The sequence below is a fragment of the Bubalus kerabau genome, chromosome 10 (assembly GCF_029407905.1).
Source record: "Bubalus kerabau isolate K-KA32 ecotype Philippines breed swamp buffalo chromosome 10, PCC_UOA_SB_1v2, whole genome shotgun sequence".
Lineage (NCBI taxonomy): Eukaryota > Metazoa > Chordata > Mammalia > Artiodactyla > Bovidae > Bubalus > Bubalus kerabau.
The window spans coordinates 88,375,177-88,396,107 of record NC_073633.1 but is presented as its reverse complement, the minus strand read 5'-3'; the positions used below and the strand labels follow the sequence as shown (position 1 = coordinate 88,396,107).

The 20,931-nt window shown below is 40.1% G+C and overlaps 1 long non-coding RNA gene across 4 annotated transcripts in view; it reads left to right on the top strand.

The window, feature by feature from the left end:
* Positions 1-2,690: 2,690 nt before the first annotated feature.
* Positions 2,691-20,931, top strand: part of LOC129621751 (uncharacterized) — a 113,010-nt gene continuing 94,769 nt past the window's right edge. For 3 of the 4 annotated variants that reach the window (XR_008699663.1, XR_008699662.1, XR_008699660.1), the window contains exon 1: positions 2,691-2,881. This is a non-coding gene — a long non-coding RNA (uncharacterized LOC129621751). The remainder of the gene's footprint in view (positions 2,882-20,931) is intronic. The other variant, XR_008699661.1, reaches the window with a different exon arrangement.

Genomic DNA, 20,931 nt, shown 5'->3' with positions numbered 1-20,931 from the left:
CCTTTGTCCTTTTCTGCCTTTACCTCATTCACCCCAGCAATAGGGCCCACTCCAAAAGAAAGTAAAAGCCAGTGTGAGGGAAAAAAGGACCACCCGGGGACACATCCATCAGATAGACACAGCTGAGCTCATGTGGGAAAAAAAGGGGTGATTCTGAGCACAGCCTGTGTACCCAGGATCCCTTAGGGACTGAGTTCTGCAAAAAGCTCAGTGCCCTGAAGATTTGAGAGGGCACCTTTGTAAATACCAACATTTTTGTTTATGTTTCAGTCATTTGAGATTTTTTTTTTCAAAATACAGTTTATACTTTCCAGGTTTCTAAACAGAATTTTAAAAATATAATTAAGCCTTTTCTTGATGGGGGCCACCTTATGAAACATCATTTTAAACACTTATTGAGAGTCAAATGTTTGTGCCCTAGGGATGTAAACATGAGTAAGACAAAAACCCCACCACCAAGAACGCATAGTCTAGTGGGAGAGACAGAGAATTGCTCAACTACTTACAAAACTTCCTGATAATTAAATGGATTATGAAAAGGATGGTTTGGAAACACAGGAAGTGACATCTAACTCTTCCTGACTTTCAGAAAGGGAAATGTTTAGAGATAAATTGATCTCAAGGATTAAGTAAGAAATGCTTCTTTTGGTTCAAAAATGGTTCAACAATGATGGAAGAACATTTCAGGCAGAAACAAGCACATGCAAAAACCCAGAATTTGAGGACATGTTTGGGGGAACTTCCTATGGTTTGAGATAGCCAAGAGGTAGTATGCATTGGTGAGTGGCAGGAATGTTATCAACCAAGTCTCAGAAGGCTAGTGTGTCATGCTAAAAGGTCTAGTTATGACCCTTGAATGCCTCTCAAAGAGATAAAATAGATAAGCTTGTAATTCTCTTGGAGGATTTTTAAAATCGAATGTCATTTACACATGGCATAAAATAAAGAAATATTTTTGAGTTAAAAAATAGTTTTAGGGCAGTAGCTTACAGACTATTTTACAAGAGTCACTTTTAATAACTGTCTAATAATATTTAAGAGGACAAGTTTCTTCTTTGTTCCACTAATAGGCAACACGTGCTTCTTAATTTACCTTGTTAATTACGTAAGTAAAAGTACAATTTCTTGACCAGTACATTTACCATTAACATCTTGTATTGTGGGTGTATTTTGAGATTGAGCACACCTAATATAGAACGATTTTGACTACATTTTACAGTAGTAAAAATAGATTAAAACTGCTTTCATGACCTAATGTTGGAATGCTTGCCTTTGCTATGAAAAAAAAATCAACCGGTTTATTTTTGAAACATTCATGTTTGTTTCTAAATGGTGAAATTAGGAAAGGGCTTCAGGCTGCCCTTTCCCAGGTCTTCTAACCAAGAACACTTTGTAGGTATTAATGATCTTTATACCAAGTAAACTAGACACGAGATTACATGGAACAGTCACAAGTATCAGATATCCTTTGATATGCTATATAACAAATGTTGCTATGTTACTGAAACTTCTAGATCTGATGAAATCATCTTGAAGAGATTTAGAGAATGCTCTTTTTATGTTTTTTTTTTTAATTCGTTTGTTGCATTTTGACATGAGAACCTAAATTTGTCCCATCTTTAGCCATTAATCCATTATGGGTATAAATTTTAAAATATATAACCAAAAATACAAACAACTTAAAATAGTGTACCAGCAAAAACTCCCACTGTGGCTATCAGTGGTCCCCTGATATCCCAGAGAATACTAGCTTCAAGAGTTTTCCTTCTTCCCATCTTATTAACCACAGTGCACACCCTCTTAGAGGGGAGCAGATGCCTCTACTTTCGCAGGTGGGAATAATTAAGTAATTCTAACATTCATATTTCAAGTTCCGAAAAACAGAACCTGAAACAGGAAATAAAAAATCTTTATGGGCATAACCCCCTAGGACATTTGCAACATTCCTTGGTTGGGAAATACTGCTACTGAACAATTTTAAGCATAATTTGGTCGCGTGTTAAAATAATCTCTCTGGCAACAGCTGCTGCTGCTAAGTCGCTTCAGTCATGTCCGACTCTGTGCAACCCCATAGACGGCAGCCCACCAGGCTCCCCCATCCCTGGGATTCTCCAGGCAAGAACACTGGAGTGGGTTGCCGTTTCCTTCTCCAATGCATGAAAGTGAAAAGTGAAAGTGAAGTCACTCAGTCGTGTCCAGTCTTCGTGACCCCATGGACTGCAGCCCACCAGGCTCCTCCATCCATGGGATTTTCCAGGCAAGAGTACTGGAGTGGGGTGCCATCACCTTCTCCGCTGGCAACAGCAGTGGGGATGAATTAAAGAGTGGTAAACCTGATGCTAAAGAGGCCTGATAAATGGTTACTGATGATTCCAGCAAGAAGTAAGAAGGGTTTACACCTGGGCAACAGTGGTGGGCAGTGGATTAGCAGATCAGATGAAGAAGAAAGATCTCGAAGTTACAACAGTTCGTCTACAATTTTATAAACACTGATGCACTTGGGCCGCCTGAAGTGTGTAGTGCTGTTTGTCCTAAACTAATGGCCCCCATCTTCTATGGGGAGCAATAACCATGCGTGCTGGGAAAACTATTTCTAGGTGCATCCTTGAGGGTGTTTCTGAAAGAGATTAGCATCTGAATTGGCAGACCATAGCCTCATCAGCGCAGCTGGGCATCATCAATTCTCTTAAGGACCTGAAAAAGACCAAAAGGTGGAGGAGGGGTGAGTTCACTCTCTGCCTGAGCCCAGATATTTCTCTCTTCCCACTTTTGGAGGTCAGTGCTCCTGGTTCTCAGGCCTTCAGACTTGGATTGATCTCCACCACTGGCTTCCCTTGTCTTCCAGATGGCAAGCTATGGGACTCCTTGCCTCCATAATCACGTGAGTCAATTTCTAATATATATATAGGTTTTAAAAATATTTATTTATTCTGGCTGCACTGGGTCTCTGTTGCTGTGCACAGCCTTTCTCTAGTTGTGGCAAGTGGAGGCTACTGTCTAGGTGCAGCGTGCGGGCTTCTCATTGCGGTGGTTTCTCCTGTGGAGTACAGGCTCTAGAGCTCAGGTTCAGTAGTTGAGGCACACGGCTTAGTGCCCCAAAGTATGTGGAATCTTCCAGACCAGGGCTTGAACCCATGTCACCTGCCTTGGTAGGTGGATTCTTAACCAATGACAACCAGGGAAGTCTAATTTTATGTACATTCAAATATATTTATTTGTTTATATGTATTTATTTATAAATATCCTATTGGTTCTGTTTCTCTGGAGAACCCTGCCTAATACACATGTATTTTTCCATATTTTACTTGCCATCACAACAGCATAGTGGGAGGGAAAATATTAGAAGTAAAGACACAACTGAAAAGGAGAGGCTGAGTTGGGGATGAGAATGCAAACAGGAGACACAGCTTTCCCAGGAAACAGCATTAAACAGACTCCCAAGAATGGAGTCCTGGAAGGTAGCAACAAAGTTCAGTACTCTAAATGCCTGTGTCCCTCCCTAAGGCCAGCTGCGTCACCACAGAGGAGAGGAAATGATAGAGAATTTCCAAATTCCACAGAAGTGGGTCAGGGAAGAGCTCCTGGAAGCCCATGCTCGCCCTGGTGTGTGCAAATCCTGAGTGACCACCCAGCCTTTAGTCCTGACTGCTAGGTTGTCCTACCTCATCTGCGAGGCAGGAGGTGACCTCATGTGTCCTCGACTCAAGCAAGACCTAGTCACGTGAGGCTACAACTTGTAATTCTTCCTGGAAGCTTCCAGAAACAGAAGACTGTTCTTATTCTAAAATCCTAACAGATTGAAGAGGATCTTCTCCTGGTCACACTGACAGTCCTCCCAGTAAAGGGATTTTTACTGAAGCACCATTGTTCTCTGCCGCATGTTCAAACAGATAATCCCCCAGAAAGACAATTTCTTCTCTGGGCTATTGCAAACTGCCTTTCTGCTCACCCTTCCTCATGATCAAATTAACCCTCACTCCCATGGGGAGAACCTACTGCTACACCAGGGCAGAGACTACTAGCTGACTACCCAACATCCATTCCCCTCCTTCACTAGTGACAACTCTGATCTGATCTTGGGCTGCATTGGGCCCAGCAAAAAACGACATTTCCCAACTTTCCTTGCAGATTGGGCTACCAATGTGACTAAGATCTGGCCAATGAGAGGAAGCATATATGCATCCCCAAAGAAAACTCATTAAAAGGACTTGATTCAATTGAAAGGTTTTTTGCAAATCCTCCCCTTCATCGTTCTTGTTCCATTGGAAGGTAAACAAACTGGTTGGAAGTCCATCAGCTAAGACCCGGGAGGTGACCCTAAGGATGTATACTGTATGCTAAGGATGAAGGAGTAGAAAAATAGAAGGCTGAGGTCCCTATTGTGTTTAAATGATGGTGGTCAAAACAGCTCCTGACTGAAATGCCAATGAGTTCTAATAAGTTTAGAATGACTCTTTACTCTTTTCCATCTTTTTCTTGTGTCATGTGTTAAAGAAAATGGCTGTTTTAACAGGTGTTAATGGTTTTTCCTGTGGTCATGTATGGATGTGAGAGTTGGACTGTGAAGAAGGCTGAGCGCCGAAGAATTGATGCTTTTGAACTGTGGTGTTGGAGAAGACTCTTGAGAGTCCCTTGGACTGCAAGGAGATCCAACCAGTCCATTCTGAAGGAGATCAGCCCTGGGATTTCTTTGGAAGGAATGATGCTGAAGCTGAAACTCCAGTACTTTGGCCACCTCATGCGAAGAGTTGACCCATTGGAAAAGACTCTGATGCTGCGAGGGATTGGGGGCAGGAGGAGAAGGGGACAACAGAGGATGAGATGGCTGGATGGCATCACTGACTCGATGGACGTGAGTCTGAGTGAACTCCAGGAGTTGGTGATGGACAGGGAGGCCTGGCGTGCTGTAATTCATGGGGTCGCAAAGAGTCGGACACGACTGAGCGACTGAACTGAACAGTGATTAACACCTACTTTCTTCTCTCAGTTCAGTTTGGTCACTCAGTCATGTCTGACTCTTTGCGACCCCATGGACTGCAGCACACCAGGCTTCTCTGTCCATCATCAACTCCCAGAACTTGCTCAAACTCATGTCTATCGAGTTGGTGATACCACCCAACCATCTCATCCTCTGTTGTCCCCTTCTCCTCCTGCCTTCAATCTTTCCCAGCATCAAGGTCTTTTCCAAGGAGTCAGTTCTTCGCATCAGGTGGCCAAGGAGTCAGTTTTTTGCATCAGGTGGCCAAAGTATTGTAGTTTCAGCTTCAAAGTCAGTCCTACCAATGAACACCCAGGACTGATCTCCTTTAGGATGGACTGGTTGGATCTCCTTGAAGTCCAAGGGACTCTCAAGAGTTTCCTCCAACACCACAGTTCAAAAGCATCAATTCTTCAGTGCTCAGCTTTCTTCACAGTCCAACTCTCACATCCATACATGACCACTGGAAAAACCATAGCCTTGACTAGATGGACCTTTGTTGGCAAAGTAATGTCTCTGCTTTTTAATATGCTGTCTAGGTTGATCGTAGCTTTTCTTCCAAGGAGCAAGGGTCTTTTAATTTCATGACAATAGTCACCATCTGTGGTGATTTTGGAGCCCAAAAATAAAGTCTGTCACTGTTTCCATTGTTTCCCCATCTATTTACCATGAAGTGATGGGACTGAATGCCATGATCCTCTCTAATAATCCTATAATCTTTTCAGCATTTGAGATTGAGTTTTACCCAAATTTATATATTGGAAGCAATTAAATAATGTCTATTATTATGTTTATTTTTTTAAATTAACATGTATGTACAGTTCTATGGATTTTAACATATATATTGATTTCAGTAGCTGCTACCACAGTCTAGATACAAAATAGTTCTGTCACCCTCAAAACAGTGGCTTCTGTTATCTTTGTAATCACACCTTCACACCACCTGTAATCTGTTCTGTCACTATGCTTTAGTCCTTTCAAGAATATCATATAATGGAATAATACAAAGGATAATCTTTTCATAGTGGCTTTTTTGATTTAACATGATGTCTTAAAGACTATGCAGGTTGTTACATGTATCAGTAGATTCAGTTCTTTTTTGTTGCTGAGTAAAATTCAATTGTGTGGACATACCATAGTTTGTTAGTGATCCATCTTTTAATGGGTTATTTCCAGCTTTGGTCAACTTTCAATAGAGCTGCATGAACAAAAGTTTTTATTTCTCTAGGGAAAATACCTAGGAGGGTGACTGTTTTTATACACTGTGCATACAAGACCTTTATATGTGATTTACAAATATTTTACCCTAGTGTGTGGTATGTATTTTCATTCTGTTAACATTAGAGCAAAACTTTTAAATTTTGAAGTCTAATTTATCATTATTTTCTATTGTGTATCATGCGTTGGATTCTTTGCCTATCCTAGGTCTTGAAGACTTTCTCCAATGTTTTCCTATAAAAATTCTGTGGTTTTATGTTTCACACTTAGATCCATGATCAATTTGACTTAATTGTTGTGTAGGTGTGAAGGTAATGGAGCTTCACATGTGGTGCAGTGGTAAAGAATCCGTCTGCCAGTGCAGGAGATGTAAGAGAGTTGGGTTCAATCCCAGGGTCAGGAAGACTCCCTGGAGTAGGAAATGGCAACCCATTCCAGTATTCTTGCCTGGAAAAATCCCATGGAGAGAGGAGCTTGGCAGGCTACAATCCATGGGGTCACAAAGTGACGGACACAACTAAATGACTGAGCACACACATACAAGTGTGAAGGTTAGGTTGAATTTTTTTTTTTTTTTTTTTTTTTTTGCACATAGACATCCAGTTGTTCCAACACTATTTGCTGAAAAGATGTTTTCTCCTTAGTATTGCCTTTGAACCTCTTCAAACATCAATTGATCATATTTGCGTAAATCTATTTCTGATCTCTCTATGCTGTCTCACTGCTCTGTTGTGTGCCTCTTCACCAGTACTACACTATCTTGATTTCTATAGCTGTATAGTAAGTCTTAGAATAATATAGTGTGATTCCTCAAACTTTATTTACTTTTACTAAAGTATAGTTTATTTACAATGTTGTGTAGTATCTGTATAGAACAAAGTTGATTCAGTTACAGAGATACATTATTTTTCAGATTCTTTTCCACTATAGTTTATAATATTATATACTAGTTTTCTGTGTTATGTAGTAGGACCTTGTTGTTTTTCTCATTTTATATATAGTATTTTGCTTCTGCTAATCTGAAACTACTAATCTATCCCTTCCCTTAACCTTTCCCCTTCGGTAACCATAAGTGTATTCCTATGTCTGTGAGTCTGCTTCTGTTTTGTATATAAGTCCATTTGCAACATTTTTTTAGATTCCACATGTAATGATATATTTTTTTTCTCTGTTTGACTTAGCATGATAATCTCTAGGTCCATTGATGTTGTTTCAAATGGCATTACTTGACTCTTGTTTGTGGCAGAGTGATATTTCATTGTATATGTATACCACATCTTCCTTATAGATTCATCTGTTGGTGGACATTTAGTCTGTCTCCATGTCTTGGCTGTTGTAAATAGTGTAGCTGTGAACACTAGGGTGCATGTATTTTCAAATTAGAGTTTTCTCTGGATATATGCCCAGGAATGGGATTGCTGGATCATATGATAACTCTATTTAGTTTTTTTGAGTAACCTCTATACTGTTTTCCATAGTGGCTTCATCAATTTACTTCCCCACCAACAGTGTAGGAAGGTTCCCTTTTCTCCACACTCTCTCTAGGATTTGTTATTTGTAGACATTTTGACGATGGCCATTCTGACCCACATGAGGTGGTATCTTGTAGTTTTGATTTGCATTTCTCTAATTAGCAATGTTGAATATCTTTTCATGTGCCTGTTGGTCATCTGGATGTCTTTGGAGACCTAAATGTCTATTTAGGTCTTCTGCCCATGTTTTGATTGGGTTGTTTATTTTATTTATTTATTTATTTTTGGTTATTGAGCCATATGAGCTGTTTGTATATTTTGGAAATTAATCCCTTGTCAGAAAAAATACTTAAAAGTATTTTCTCCCAGTCCATAGGTTGTTTTTCTATTTGTGGTTTCCTTTGCTTATAAGGTTGCTTAGGTCCCATTGATTTATTTCTGCTTTTATTTTTATTGCCTTGGGAGACTGACATAAGAAAACATTCAGTTCAGTTCAGTTGCTCAGTCGTGTCTGACTCTTTGCAACCCCATGAATCACAGCACGCCAGGCCTCCCTATCCATCACCAACTCCCAGAGTTCACTCAAACTCATGTCCGTCGAGTCGGTGATGCCATCCACCCATCTCATCTTCTGTCATCCCCTTCTCCTCCTGCCCCCAATCCCTCCCAGCATCAGAGTCTTTTCCAATGAGTCAACTCTTCGCATGAAGTGCCCAAAGTACTGGAGTTTCAGCTTTAGCATCATTCCTTCCAAGGAACATCCAGGACTGATCTCCTTTAGAATGAACTGGTTGGATCTCCTTGCAGTCCAAGGGACTCTCAGGAGTCTTCTCCAATGTCACAGTTCAAAAGCATCAATTCTTCAGTGCTCAGCTTTATTCACAGTCCAACTCTCACATCCATACATGACCCCTGGAAAAACCATAGCTTTGACTAGACAGACCTTTGTTGGCAAAGTAATGTCTCTGCTTTTCAATATACTATCTAGGTTGGTCATAACTTTCTTTCCAAGGAGTAAGTGTCTTTTAATTTCATGGCTGCAGTCACCATCTGCAGTGATTTTGGAGCCCAGAAAAATAAAGTCAGCCACTGTTTCCCCATCTATTTCCCACGAAGTCATGGAACCAGATGCCATGATCTTCGTTTTCTGAATGTTGAGCTCTAAGCCAACTTTTTCACTCTCCTCTTTCACTTTCATCAAGAGGTGCCGGGAGCCAGCATGAGGAATTCCGCACGTGGCAAAGGTCATGAGGAAGGAGGCTTGGCATACGCAAAGGCAGGATCGAGACTCAGGAGTCCCCCTGGAAATTCTCGAGCATCTACCCCCAAAACCAGAGTCTGCCTACTTTACTGCTTTGTGCTCTCACCTACACCTCTGACTTTACGAGGGGCTGTCCCCTAAAAAGAGTTAACTTACAGCTCCAGTTAATAAAGTTCTGGGCGTGACAAGAGTGTTTCAACCTACAAACTCCTTTGGAAGTCCTCTAGCCTGCCTGAATAGGTTCTTCCGGCCACACGTGATTGTTCAGAGCCTCCCAACCGTGAGAGACATGAGATGTTCTAAACTGTCTAAATACATATTCCTTTGAGCAGTTAAAAGATTGATTAGAAATTGTATTGGTGAAGGGTTTTTCACTTGTTGGGCCAATGTTTGCTGCTAAGTTTCCATATCCCTTACCTACTGTGTCCCTGGCAGTGTATTGATTAATGTAATTGGTGTATAGGAATGTAAGTAGTAGCTTTAATGTTTGTAACCTTGGACCCTTGAGTTAATTCTTTTTCTTGTTATAGCCCACCACACCTTTGCCCTATAGGAATGCAACTTTATCTAATGCTTTCCGAGGGTGGTGCCTGATTTTAGAATAATCACCTTTAGAGAAAAATAAGTTTTCTGAAGAAAGGATCTTAAAATGTTGACAGGACCCCTGGCCAGAAGATAGTGTAAATCACCTAAACTTTTGCATATGATAAGTTTTCAGGAAGAAAGCCTGGCTTTGATTAGGATCAAGGACTGCTGTCCTTGCATGACTCTACCCCTTCCCCCATTATCCTCTATGCACAACTTAAGGTATAAAAACTACTTTGGAAAATAAAGTGCGGGCCTTGTTCACTGAAACTTGGTCTCCCCATGTCGTTCTTTGTCTCAACTTCTGGCTGAATTCCCATCTGGAGCATGGAGGCTCGTCAAGCCTACTAATTATGCCTGGGCTTCTAAGATCTGACCAGGAAGGCCTTAGTGTCTCCTCTCCTTCGGGAGAGCGGGGGGACGCCTGCAGCCTACGTAGGTGACATAAATTCCTTGCCTTGGAATTTTATTAACTTTTCACATAAACCAAGTTATTCAGCCTCTTTTCTCCACTGAATTTTCCTGATGAGCTATCCTTATTCTATTACTCTTTATATCTCTAATTAATATTTAATTAAAGCGATTTTATCCAGTTCGATGACACCATCCCCACTTCTAATTCCCTGGATCCACTGGGGCTGGACCCTGGCAAAGAGGCTTTTTAGTTCCTCTTTACTTTCTGCCATAAGGGTGGTGTCATCTGCATATCTGAGGTTATTGATATCTCTCCTGGCAGTCTTGATTCCAGCTGTGCTTCTTCCAGCCCAGCATTTCTCATGATGTACTCTGCATAGAAGTTAAATAAGCAGGGTGACAATATACACCCTTGATGTATTCCTTTTCCTATTTGGAACCAGTCTGTTGTTCCATGTCTAGTTCTAATTGTTGCTTCCTGACCTGCATATAGGTTTCTCAAGAGGCAGGTCAGGTGGTCTGGTATTCCCATGTCTTTCAGAATTTTCCACAGTTTATTGTGATCCACATAGTCAAAGGCTTTGGCATAGTCCACAAAGCAGAAATAGATGTTTTTCTGGAACTCTCTTGCTTTTTCCATGATTTGTGTCAGAGAATGTTTTGCCTAAGTTCTTTTCTAGGAGTTTTATGGTATCATGTCTTATATTTAAGTCTTTAAGTCATTTTGAGTTTATTTTTGTGTATGGTGTGAGGGAGTGTTCTAACTTCATTGATTTACATGCAGCTGTCCAGCTTTCGCAACACCACTTGCTGAAGAGACTGTCTTTCTTCATTGTATATTCTTGCTTCTTGTGTCAAAGACTACTTAACTGTAGGTATATGGGTTTGTTTCCAGTCTCTCCCTTCTCTTCCATTGAGTCACGTCTGTTTTTGGCCAGTACTATGCTGTTTGGTTACAGAAGTTTTGTAGCACTGCCTGAAGCCTGGGAGGGCATGCTGCCAGGTTTGGTCATTTTCCTCAGCATTTCTTTGGCAATTCTGGGTCTTTTGTGGCTCCATATAAATGTTAAGATTATGTGTTCTAGTTCTGTGAAAAATTTCATGGGTAACTTGATAAGGATTGCATTAAATCTGTAGATTGCTTTATGTAATATGGCCCTTTTAACAATACTTTTCCAATCCTAAAGCATGAAATATCTTTCCATCTTTGGATAATCTTCAGTTTCCTTTATCAGTGTTCTACAGTTATGCCTGTGTAAGTCTGTTACCTCTTAGGTTAGGCTTATTCCTAAATTTTTTTTTTTTTTTTTGGTTGTGATTTTAAAAGTTTTTTTTTTAACTTTTCCTTTCTCATATTTCATTGTTAGTGTTAAGAAATGTGACAGATTTATAGAAATCTTGTATCCTGCTACCTTGCTGAAATCATTGATCCGTTCTAGTAGTTTTCGTGTGAAGTCTTTAGGGTTGAACTATTTCTTTTGCAAAATTGTTTTGGTTAGACTAGTTTCTTTGCATTCTATATAAGTTTTAGAATAAGCTGTCCATATCTACAAAATTTTCATATGAAATTTGTATTGGAATTATATTTGTACATTAATTTGTAGAGAGCTAACATTTTTACTATGTTGAGATTTCCAACTCAAACAAGGTTTATATCTGCATTTTTTTAGGTCTTTTCTTTTATGAGTTTTGTAGTTTTTCAGTGTACAAAATCTCTACATGTTTTGTTAGATTTGTACACCAATATTTCTTTCTGTCTTTGTCTTTTGGTGGGGGGTCATGGCACAGTGGTAAAGAATCTGCCTACCAGAGTAGGAGGCACAAGAGATGTGGTATGATCCCCAGGCCAGGAAGATCCCCTGGAGTATGAAATGGCAACCTGCTCATGGCAACCTGCTCCCGTATAAGTGCCTGGAAAATTCCACGGACAGAGGACCCTGGCAGGCTACAGTCCATGAACTCACAAAGAGTCACAATCATACCAATTGGTAAAGAAAAAAAACTTTAACAAAATGCAGCATTCAATCATGATACAAATTCTTGATCAACTAGAAATAGAAAGTAATATTTTCAACCTGATAAGAAAAAGCTATAAAAAAAAAAAAAACTGGATTGCTAACATCATACTTGTGAAAAAATGAATGTTTTCCTTTTAAGATCAGAACTAAGACTGGGATATCTACTCTCCTCATTCCTAGTCAACATGGTACTGAAATTCAGCTAGTGCAATGAGAAAAAAGACTGTATGATCATATGGTTTTTCTTCCTTATATTTTTAATATGGTGGATTGCATTGATTGCTATTTGAAAATTGAATCAGTCTTCTTGCATTACCAGGATAAAATCCACTTGGTCATAATGAGACAGATAAATAGCCAGATGGGTGGTGGATAGATAGAATGTGCTGGATTTAATTCTATAATACCTCACTGGAAAATTTTGCACCTATGTTCATAAGGGATATTGGTCTATAGTTTTCTTCTAATCTCTTTCCTAGCTTCGAAATCAGAGTAATTAAGTAATCATACAATAGATGGGAAATATTCCTTCCTGTTTTTTTTCTTTTTTTTTTGGAAGAGAGAGTATAAAATTGGTGCTATTTCTTCTCTAAATGATTGATAAAATTTGCCAGTGAAACTATTGAGGCCTGGAGATTTCTTTTACAGAAGGTCATTCATTATCTATAAATTCAATCTATTTAGTACTTATCAGGCTATTCAAGTTGTTTTATTTTGGGTGAGTTTTTATAATTTGTGATTTTCAAAGAACTATTAAAAGTCCATTTCATCTGAATTGGTTGAGTTTCTATCTCTAGAGTTGTTTTAGTATTCCCTTATTCTTTGCAGGGTCTGCAGTGATATCTTTTTCATCCCTAGGTAATTTGTTGTGGGGTGACCAACCATCCCAAATTGCTCATGAATGGGGAATTTCCTGGGATGCAGGACTTTCTGCTAGATCTGAAAGGCAGTGATTATTATCCTCTTTTTTTCCCCATCACTTTTGGCAGTCTTACTGTAAGATTGTTGATGGGAAAAAAAAAATGTGCAATCTAAAAGTTGAAAATTAATGTGTTACTCAATGGACTTACTGAGGTCTTAAAGTGATGGAGACAGTCTCTCAGATAGCTCTGAGAGGTATTGTTCCAAAGTGGTGAGGGAGGTATCAGGATATAGTGAAGCTTTTGCACAGAAACCAGGTAATCCAAACATTTACTTTTAATTAAGGAAAATCAGACATCTCACATTAATGAACTCAATGCCTTTATATGGGAAGTAAACCCAGCAAGAGTCTGGATTTATGGGAATTATTCCCTTGAATGCACCTTAACTATCTGGGGCCAGTATCCTATGCTCTTCCATCTGAGTATCCTCACGCTGCATGACTGAGGGTGCCTGCAGTGGCTGATGGCTTGATGGCCTCATATCTTTTGTTTACTGATATGGCAGGTGACCTTCTTTGTCCACAAGTTTATGAATATTTATCAAAACCAGGTTTTTTATTTTATTGATTTTTCATTTTACCTGTTTTCAGGTAACTTCTACTTTTATCTTTATTTCTTTCCTTATGCTTGCTTTGGGTTTATTTTGTTGTTGTTTTCCTAGTTCCTTAAGATAGGAGTCGAGATTATTCATCTGAAACACTTATTTTCTAATATAAGCATTTAATGCTATAAATTTCCCTTTATCTCCTGCTTTAGTGGCATTAAACAAATCTCAAAATGTTATATTTTCATTTATATTCAGTTTAAAATATTTCCTACTTTGAGACGTTCTTTGATACATGGATTATTTAGAAGGGTTTGATTTTTCAAATGTTTGGGGATTTTTCTAATTTTTGTTACTGAATTCTATTTTAAACCCATTATGATTAGAGAATGTACTTGTATGATTTCAATTCTTTTTATCTGGTTAGGGTATCTTTTGTGATCCAGAACATAGTCTATCCTGGAAAATGTTTCAAGTGTACTTATAAAGATAGCTAAACTCCAGTGCCTGCCTACCACTGAATTAGCAATGGGACATCTGGTAAATCCCCCCTCTGACAAGGCCCTCTGTTTTCATTGTCTATAAAATGAGAACAGTAAATTAGATCATCTCTAAAAGTTCCCCTCTATCTTTAATATGTACCCCCTCACTTCCATAAGTAAATAGGAATTCAGTTCAGTTCAATCACTCAGTCGTGTCCAACTCTTTGTGACCCCATGAACTGCAGCATGCCAGGCCTCCCTGTCCATCACCAACTCCTGGAGTCCACCCATACCCATGTCCATTGAGTCGGTGATGCCATCCAGCCATCTCATCCTCTGTTATCCCCTTCTCCTCCTGTCCTCAATCTTTCCCAGCATCAGGGTCTTTTCCAATGAGTCAGGTCTTGACATCAGGTGGTCAAATTGGAGTTTCAGCTTCAAAATCAGTCCTACCAGTGAACACCCAGGACTGATCTCCTTTAGGATGGACTGGTTAGATCTCCTTGCAGTCCAAGGGACTCTCAAGAGTCTTTTCCAACACCACAGTTCAAAAGCATCTATTATTCTATGCTCAGCTTTCTTTATAGTCCAACTCTCACATCCATACATGACCACTGGAAAAACCATAGCCTTGACTAGATGGACCTTTCCTGGTAAAGTAATGTGTCTGCTTTTGAATATGCTGTCTAGGTTGGTCATAACTTTCCTTCCAAGGAGTAAGCATCTTTTAATTTAATGGCTGCAATCACCATCTGTAGTGATTTTGGAGCCCAGAAAAATAAAGTCTGACACTGTTTCTACTGTTTCCCCATCTATTTGCCATGAAGTGATGGGACCAGATGCCATGATCTTCGTTTTCTGAATGTTGAGCTTTAAGCCAACTTTTTCACTCTCCTCTTTCACTTTAATCAAGAGTCTCTTTAGTTACTCTTCACTTTTTGCCATAAGAGTGGTGTCATCTGCATATCTGAGGTTATTGATATTTCTCCCAGCAATCTTGATTCCAGCTTGTGCCTCCTCCAGCCCAGCGTTTCTCATGATGTACTCTGCATAGAAGTTAATAAGCAGAGTGACAATGTATAGCCTTGACATACTCCTTTTCCTATTTGGAACCAGTCTGTTGTTCCATGTCCAGTTCTAACTGTTGCTTCCTGACCTGCATATAGGTTTCTCAAGAGGCAGGTCACGTGGTCTGGTATTCCTATCTCTTCCCGAGTTTTCCACAGTTTACTGTGATCCACACAGTCAAAGGCTTTGGCATACTCATTAAAGCAGAAATAGATGTTTTTCTGGAACTCTCTTGCTTTTTTGGTGATCCAGCAGATGTTGGCAATTTGATATCTGTTTCCTCTGCCTTTTCTAAAACCAGCTTGAACATCTGGAAGTTCACGGTTCACGTATTGCCGAAGCCTGGCTTGGAGAATTTTGAGCATTACTTTACTAACATGTGAGATGAGTGCAATTGTACAGTAGTTTGAGCATTCTTTGGCATTGCCTTTCTTTGGGGTTGGAATGAAAACTGAACTTTTCCAGTTATTAGATAGCTTCTATCTGCCATGAGTAACAGAAAAATTGTATTTTTATCTGCTCTGGAATGAATGGATGTAGAAAATACAACCTGCTCATAAAGACCTTTAGTTACCCAGAAGCCATGGCAAATTTGATCAAGTGCATATCAAAAATTCCTTTCTACAAGGCAATTTCCACAACTTAATAATGTTAAGTAAGGGGATATAGGAGAAGGCAATGGCACCCCACTCCAGAACTCTTGCCTGGAAAATCCCATGGACGGAGGAGCCTGGTGGGCTGCAGTCCATGGGGTCACAAAGAGTCAGACATGACTTTCACTTCACTTTCACTTTTATGCACTGGAGAAGGAAATGGCAACCCACTCCAGTGTTCTTGCCTGGAGAATCCCAGGGACAGGGGAGCCTGGTGGGCTGTCTATGGGGTCGCACAGAGTTGGACATGACTGAAGCGACTTAGCAGCAGCAGCAGCAGCAGCAGCAAGGGGATATGAATTTGTCCATTTATTCTTCATCTAGAAAGTACAACCTCCTCATTCTCTTGCCAGTGAACCTAGTGGTACAATTTCTATTTTGTTCTGGAATCACAAAAATGATTCCATTACCTCTTTGTGAAGCAACCTATACGCAGCCCTTTATCTCTTCCTGGTCCATTTTCAGTTCAGCTCACTCAGTCATGGCTGACTCTGCAACTCCAAGGACTGCAGCACTCCAGGCATCCCTGTCTATCACCAACTCCCAGAGCTTTCTCAAACTCACGTCCATCGAGTTGGTGATGCCATCCAACCATCTTATCCTCTGTTGTCCCCTTTTCCTCCTACCTTCAATCTTTCCCAGCATCAGGGTCTTTTCTAATGAGGTGTCTCTTCATATCAGGTGGCTAAAGTATTGTAGCTTCAGTTTCAGCATCAGTCCTTCCAATGAATATTCAGGACTGATTTCCTTTAGGATTGGCTGGTTGGATCTCCTTGCAGTCCAAGGGACTCTCAAGAGTCTTCTCCAACACCACAGTTCAAAAGCAGTGATTCTTCGGCACTCAGCTTTCTTAAAGGTCCAATTCGCATCCATACATGACTACTGGAAAAACCATAACTTTAACTATATGGATCTTTGTCAGTAATATCTCTGCTTTTTAATACACTAAGTCTGTCATAGCTTTTCTTCCAAGGAGCAAGCATCTTTTAATTTCATGGCTGCAGTCACCATCTACAGTGATTTTGGAACCCTCCAAAATAAAGTCTGTCACTGTTTCCATTGTTTCCCCATCTATTTGCCATGAAGTGATGGGACTGGATGCCATGATCTTCGTTTTCTGAATGTTGATTTTTAAGCCAGCCTTTTTCACTCTCCTCTTTCACTTTCATCAAGAGGCTTTTTAGTTCCTCTTCACTTTTTGCCGTAAGGGTGGTGTCATCTGCATATCTGAGGTTATTGATATTTTCCCCAGCAATTTTGATTCCAGCTGTGCTTCATCTAGCCCAGCATTTTGCATAATGTACTCTGCATATAAGTTAAATAAGCAGGGTGATAATATACAGCCTTGACGTACTCCTTTCCCAATTCAGAACCAGTCCGTGGTTCCATGTTTGGTTCTAACTGTTGCTTCTTGACCTGGTCTATCTTAAATAGCCATTTTGTTCTCAAATATTTCACCAGTATCACACTCATGAAACCTAAGAATAAATAAAAAGGATGGGATTTCAGAAATATATCCCAGAGCATCTCCATGAGTAAAAAATTGAAGAAGTCAGAGAAGTGAGAATGAAAAGGAGAGCATCAGCTCCAGTGGAAAGCTTATGAATCCTTGTCCCCATAACATGAACCTCAAAGGCAGGGTTTTATGTCTCTTCTATCATCCTACATGCCATTTTGGGGGACTCATGTTGCCTTGCCAAAAGCAGGCATTAAGAATTTTAGAAGGAACACTCACTTATTAAATGTCATCTGAAATCAAGAGACCAATCTCTCCCTGAAAAGGTTCAGCAGAGAGAGCTTACAACCAGGACCCTCTGGACATGGTGGAAAGCTTAACCTCAGGCACACATGACGGTAAGGGCCCGCAGAGGGCAGCAGTGTGGCAGGAATATGGAGGCAGGCCTGGAGAGGATGAGGCCAGTGGAAACTCTATCAACAGGAAACCATTGCGCTCTGCTCTTGGAAGAGCTTAACTATGAGCTGGAGCTTCACAATTTAAGGTGGGAATTTTCTTGAAGTTCAGATTTTTTTTAAAACGTTTTTATTATGAAGATTTTCACAAATGTGTACACACACACACACACACACAAAGTAGAGAGAAAAACATAGTGAACACATGTATGTATTCTCCGGATTCATCATTTATCAATATTCTGCCACACTTCCTTACCTACACCTATCTTCTTTCTTTCTTATGTTAGAGACAACTGGAGTTTAAAATTCCAGGACATGTGTTCTAGAGGTGAGATTCTGTGGATAGTCCCGCCCTGGTACAGTCCCACATTGCCCTTGAGGACCCCGGTTTCAATCCTTCTGCTCTGACACCCCTCGGTTGTAAGCTAACCTCAGGATGGCAAGATGGGTGCCGCACTTCTAGGAATCATGTCAACATTCAGGCAGGAAGAAGATCCAGGTAAAGAGATGCATGCTAATAGGCCACTTTTTGCATTAGAGATGAAGACAGGGTACCAGGGGAACAGTAAAATTTGGGGTCCAAAAATAGGCTTTCCAAACCACATAAGAAATAAGGGAGAGTACCAAGAAGTCCAACTCAGGAAAAAAAAAAAAAAAAAAACGTGCTTTTATTGATTACTTCTTACAGCTCCAAATAAGACCAGGCCTTTATACAAATTATCTCATTAAATCTCCACAGCAACCCAATTGAGTAGGTGAAATAATTTTACAGATGATGAAATGAGACCTTGAGAAACCTAATAGCTGTCTCAAGGCTGCAGAGCTGATAAATGGTGGCTCCAAAGCCATCCCCTTTAGCTGCTCTCATTTCCTTATTAGTGATCTGCTCTGAGATACAGTAAATGTCCCTCACTGAAAAATCTATAATCCTTCCCATCGAAACCTACTATTATATATACATGATTCCGAACCCAGGCACACAGAAGTGCACATTATTCTTGTGGCCATTGCAGAATGCTGCCACCAGGCTGCTGGTCTATCTGTATCTACACCGGCACCCTCTGGGTAAAGGTCTGTGCTACCTCTGGGCAAAGGCTCCTGTGCCCAGGCACATCGGCTTAAAGAAATGGAGTCAAAACCTCTATAAAGTGATTGTTTTTCTGATCTTTCCAACAAAAGAAAATGCATGTAGATCCACTGGGGCTCAAAGTGACCTTCTGTCAAGGGCCTCTGAATTGTCTTCAAAGAAAGAAAATATTGCTTTGTGTACAGCTCTTGGGATGGTTTAGTCATGAACTGCACATAAAAGCAAAGATAAGAGATCTGATAAAGTCCAAAATTCTTTTTTTAACATTTTATTATAAAAGTTCTCAAAAGTACACAAAAGAAGAGAGAATAATATAATGAATCCATGTGCCCATCCTCTGATTCAACAGTTACTCACTTGTGCTGCTTGCTTCATCCATTTCTTTTTATCTGTCTTCCTTTTTTGTGAATATTTTTCTAACTGGTTCTCCTGATCAGGTCATTTTGCCCCTAAATCTTTCTATATGTATGCCTAATAAGTAGACATTTTCTTTGATAAACACACAACCATTTTCACAAGCAGTGGTATTAACACCCACTCTATATTCAAATTTCCAATTGTCTCAAAAATCTTTTAATCATTGGTTTCTTCAAAACGGGATCTAAACAAAATCAAGCCACTGCTTTTGACTATTAGTTTGCTTAAATCTCTTCTAAGCAAGAGTAATGTTAGCATCTAAACAACGTCAGCAAGGTTTGACTTCAACTTCTTCAGCTCCTCAAACATGTTCTCTCTCATTTCTAAGCTTTTGCATTTACAGTGCTTTCTGCCTGAAATATGTTCCCAACCTTGTCCAGCTTTCAGGTCAGATGTTCTTCCTTCTATGTAGTGGGCCCCTACCAGAGCTTCTCTTATTAAATGCAGAGTCTGATTTAACACTTCTGGGGCAGGGAAGGAGATCCTGAATTTCTATTTTTTTCCTTTGTTTTTTTTTCTTTCTGGCTGTGCCATACAGTATGTGGGATCTTAGTTCCCCAAACAGGAATTGAACCTGTGCCCCCTGCAGTGGAAGTGTGGAGTCTTAACCACATGACCAGTGGGGAAGTCCTGAGATTTTGCATTTCTAACAAGCTCTGTAGTTATAGCAATGTTGCTGGTCTAAGGACCATTCTTTGAGTAGTAAGAGATTACAGTATTCCCTGCTTCCTTTGTCAGAGTGCTTATCACACTGTATAGTAATGGCCTCTTTGAATATCTGTGTTCCCTCTAGACCTAGGGTGGGCAAACTACTGGAGATTTTGGGACACAACCATGCCCTTTTGCTTATATCTTATATATGGCTGCTTTCAAGGTATAACAGCAAACTTGAGGAGTTGTGAGAGAGACAGTATGTCCCCAAAAGCCTAAAATACTTACCTTCTGGCCCTTCATGAAAACTTTCCTGACCTTGCTCTAGACTGTAGTGCAGAGGTGATGGTTTTTCACTCGAACATCTGAGAACCCAGCCCAGGGCTTCATTCTTACTTGTTACTCAAGAAGTAGTTGTTCAGTCACGAATAACAGTGGTATCTGACAGTAACTGAGAGTTTGCCATATGCCAGGCACTGTCCTAAATGCTTTACATGCAGCGTCTCATTTAATTCCCACAACAACCCTGTGTAGGAGATAGAATGTTCCCACATTTCAGAAGAAACAAAAGCTTAGAGGTTCTTGTCCTGCCCAAGTTTAAAGTACCAACAAACCAATGTAATGTGACTGCTACATTTGAAAGAACCAATTGAAAATGGTGGCTGCAGAAAGCCAGGCAAAGATATTTATCCTGGACCCACTTGGGACAGCCTGGGTCAATCTCTGTAAAATGGCTACAAAGGGACTGGCTAAAAATTCAAAACCTCCTTAGTGTCTACATGCACATATGTTAGGTCAGTTGCACATATACACAAACACCCAAAAGCACCTTCTTTGTAATAAAGACTACTCAATTATAATGGGCCCTGGTAACTCTTCTAAGAGCCCAGAGCAAAATCAGCACTTAAGAGGATAGCACTATGAGACCAAAAACCGCCTGGGGGTGCCTTTCCCATTGTAGTTCTTTCTACGAACCACCCAAAACTACCCCAGTAGCACCTTCCCCAGCCCTAAGCCCCTGTCAGCACTTTTAATAAGAGACAGTTACCTGGAAGGATTAAACACATAAAATCTGTTAAACTTGAGAACCTCTATTTTTATCTACATCACCTAGCACCAAGATTCCTACAGATAGAGGGGTGGCAACTAATTTAACCTTTATTATTTTGTTAAAAGCCAATGGATTAAGGGACTTCCCTGGCCGTCCAGTGGTTAAGACTCTGTGCTTCCACTGCAGGGGCACATG